The sequence below is a fragment of the Microtus ochrogaster genome, chromosome 17 (assembly GCF_000317375.1).
Source record: "Microtus ochrogaster isolate Prairie Vole_2 chromosome 17, MicOch1.0, whole genome shotgun sequence".
Taxonomy (NCBI): Eukaryota; Metazoa; Chordata; class Mammalia; order Rodentia; family Cricetidae; genus Microtus; species Microtus ochrogaster.
The window spans coordinates 1,476,484-1,479,686 of record NC_022019.1 but is presented as its reverse complement, the minus strand read 5'-3'; the positions used below and the strand labels follow the sequence as shown (position 1 = coordinate 1,479,686).

Below are 3,203 nucleotides of genomic sequence, written 5' to 3'. Positions count from 1 at the left end.
GGGGGGAGGTGTCCCGGCGCAGGTGAGCGGCGCGTCTCCTCCACCCTCCCGGGCCCCGCCGTGTGAGCCTGCGGCGGTGAGGTCACAGTTCCGAGGCTCGGTGTGTGCCTGTGATGTCAGGGCTCTACCCGGAGAGACCGTGATGTCACCGCAGGCCCCGAGTGGCGACCTTGGCGCGCGGAAGGGCTGGGAGGACCCGCGGGGAGAAAAAGGAAGTTCAGTCCTTGCAGATTTGAACCGAAATCGTGGATATCGGCTTCGTAGAATTTGAATGTAATAATTGTCAGGTGTTTAAACTTCATTTCAGAAAGCATCGTTAGTGTCAATTTAAGGACATTTGCTTTAGAAGTAGAGAAATCGTGGGAGATCTTGAGGGGAGGCGGGAGAAGGGGTTTTGGGGTATTCACTGTGAGTTTCAGGAAGCTAACTAAACTCAGTTTGATGGTTTGATAACAGCAGTTGCTGGGGAGGGGTGAGCGGGGGCAGAACCAACTGGAGTGCCTATAATTCCGTTGGCTTTATTTACCTTTTTCTGGCTAGTGATCTGCTTGTTAGCGTTTTTGTTAGCGAGTGGCCGTGGCAAGCAGATCTTAAACGAACTTTGTCTTTCTTATAAGAGCTCTTTTTAAATAATAATCACCTGAGGATTTAATTTATCCAAGTGTTTCTCGTCCCCCCCTCCCCCATGAAGGATAATTGGAGGTTTTCTGTGGTTATAGCTCAGCAACAAGACTTTTTTATTTTTTTGCTTTTTTTTTTTTTAAAAAAAAAAAACACACCAGACTGGGCTGTAACTTAATAACACATCTGAAGATTGCTTTTTGGGACTGGTAACTAAAATTTCATCAGTAGTGCTTTGAATGTGAAATTATAAATTTTAGGAGATTTTGTGTATGATGATTTTCTTGGCTTTGACCTGCATAGAAGCTGGTGTGCTGAACTAACCTGCAGGAGACATTCTAGAGACTCAGTCCTTTCAGCCTTTCTTCCTTCTAGACTCTTGTTCAAAGGTAGCAGACTTAACTGAAGCATGCTTACCATTAGGGTTCTCAGAAGGAAGCCTTCATTGGAACTGTCCGTGCCTCCTCATGCACAGTTACCTGCAATAGTAGGGTCCCCTCTTTCCAGTACTTTCTGCTTCCCATTTGCTCTTCAAATATTTGCATTTTATAGGCAAATATATCCTTAATAACTTTTTTTGACAGGGTCTCACTCTAGCTCTGAGTGGCGTGGTACTTGCTGTGCTGTCTAGGCTGTCCTTGAACCCTCAGCCTGCCCCTGGTGTGCTGGGATTACCTGTGCGTGCCATCACACCTGGCTCCTTGAAGACTTTTAATGGCTTTCTGGATTTTGCATCAGTATGCAGATGAAATGCAAATTTGCACAGGAAATGAAAGCAAAAATTATCTGTTAATATTGGATTTGGATGTGTGTCCAGAGAGACAAGTCTAGGGTCTCCTGCAGGAATACCGATCGGCACTGAGCTACATTCCCAGGCCCTGACTGTTGGATTTGACTGGCTGTCAGTGGTTCTCAACCTTCCTAATGCCGCAGCCCTTTAACACAGCTGCTCGTGTAGTGGAGACCCCACCATAAAGTTATTCCTTTGCTCCTTGATAACTAATTTTACTACTGTTATGAATTGTAAATATCTGGTGTGTGAGCCCTGTGAAGGGATCGCTCGCTCTATGTAAATGGACACTGCTAATATAAATGGAAGGGGTGGGGTCAGTCTAAACGGGAGTTAAAAACCCTGTAGCTGACCGCTGTGCTTGGCAGTGCTTGGCCACCTCACTGTCTATCTTGCTTCGGTGTTAGTTTTTATTTTTACATGGAAAGAGAAGAGTTACTGGGTGGAGAATGAAAGTCTTAGTGTGTTCTGATGTTACTAAGAAACAGTGGTGGGCACAAGAAAGCCGCCTGCATGTGTGTCATTGCATAACAAACCATGACTATGGAACTATTCTATAACCTGCTTCTGCTTCGGTGCTTCTCACCCACGTCTTGCAGTTTTTGGTCCAGGAAGCAGCTTTTACTTAAATGGTTTTATGGAAATTGGAGATTAAGCTTATTTTTTTAAAGACATTTTGTCATTTAGTTCACTCACAGAATTTGAAGGAACTAAAGCATCATTAGTAATGTGGCATCTTTCTGACGAATAAGGCAACATTGTGAGCAGAGTGTGCTATTAGACAGAAGTCCTTAGGATATGCTCATTGGCTTAGCTGTTTTACTGACATGCTAAACAGTTTCTACTTTATTTTCCAAACTTAGTTTATGCTCACCTAGTTTAATTTCTATAATACTGGAATCCCATTGGGCTTCACTTGTGTCTTAATATTTGTTGGTAGGAGAACACACTTGAGAGACTTCATTTAGAGCTAGCTACTTTCCAAAATTTGCAGCTGTTTAAAGCCAGATATGTGGTGGAAGCTACTATGGTGTGATAAATGCCTTCCTTGTTAGGTCATTTGTGACAGGCAGAATTCAAGTGCATGAGCTGCGTGCTGGCCTTTGGAGCAACAACAGAGGGCCATTTGGAATGGATTTCTGTCGGTCCTGTCTACCTTATCTTCCCACTTATGTTGTCTATGAGATGTTGAAGCAGATGAGCCTACTGTATCATCCAGGACGGAGTGGAGTTAATTAAAATGTATGTGGTTCTCAGTGTTCACTAAAATTACTTAACCTTTCATTTTCAACTTCATTTTCTAGTTAATGCACTCACGTCAGAAATGCTTAGCTTCATAACCTAGCTTGTCCATTTCATACCTTAATCACAATATAAGTTTGTGACTCCAAGCCTATGCCAGTGTGCCCGCACAGAGTGAGTCTAAGTGTGCCCCACGCGTGTGCCAGTGTGCCCGCACAGTGAGTCTGTGTGCCCCACGCGTGTGCCAGTGTGCCCGCAGAGTGAGTCTAAGTGTGCCCCACGTGTGTGCCAGTGTGCCCGCACAGTGTGAGTCTAAGTGTGCCCCAGGCGTGTGCCAGTGTGCCCGCACAGAGTGAGTCTAAGTGTGATCCACACGTGTGCCAGTGTGCCCGCACAGTGAGTCTGTGTGCCCCAGGTGTGTGCCAGTGTGCCCGCAGAGTGAGTCTAAGTGTGATCCACGTGTGTGCCAGTGTGTCCGCAGAGTGAGTCTAAGTGTGCCCCACGCGTGTGCCAGTGTGCCCGCACAGTGTGAGTCTAAGTGTGATCCACG

At 45.6% G+C, this 3,203-nt stretch overlaps 1 long non-coding RNA gene across 1 annotated transcript in view; it reads left to right on the top strand.

The window, feature by feature from the left end:
* Positions 1-3,203, top strand: part of LOC113457005 — a 56,767-nt gene that overhangs the window by 388 nt on the left and 53,176 nt on the right. The gene's annotated exons all lie outside the window — the stretch shown is intronic.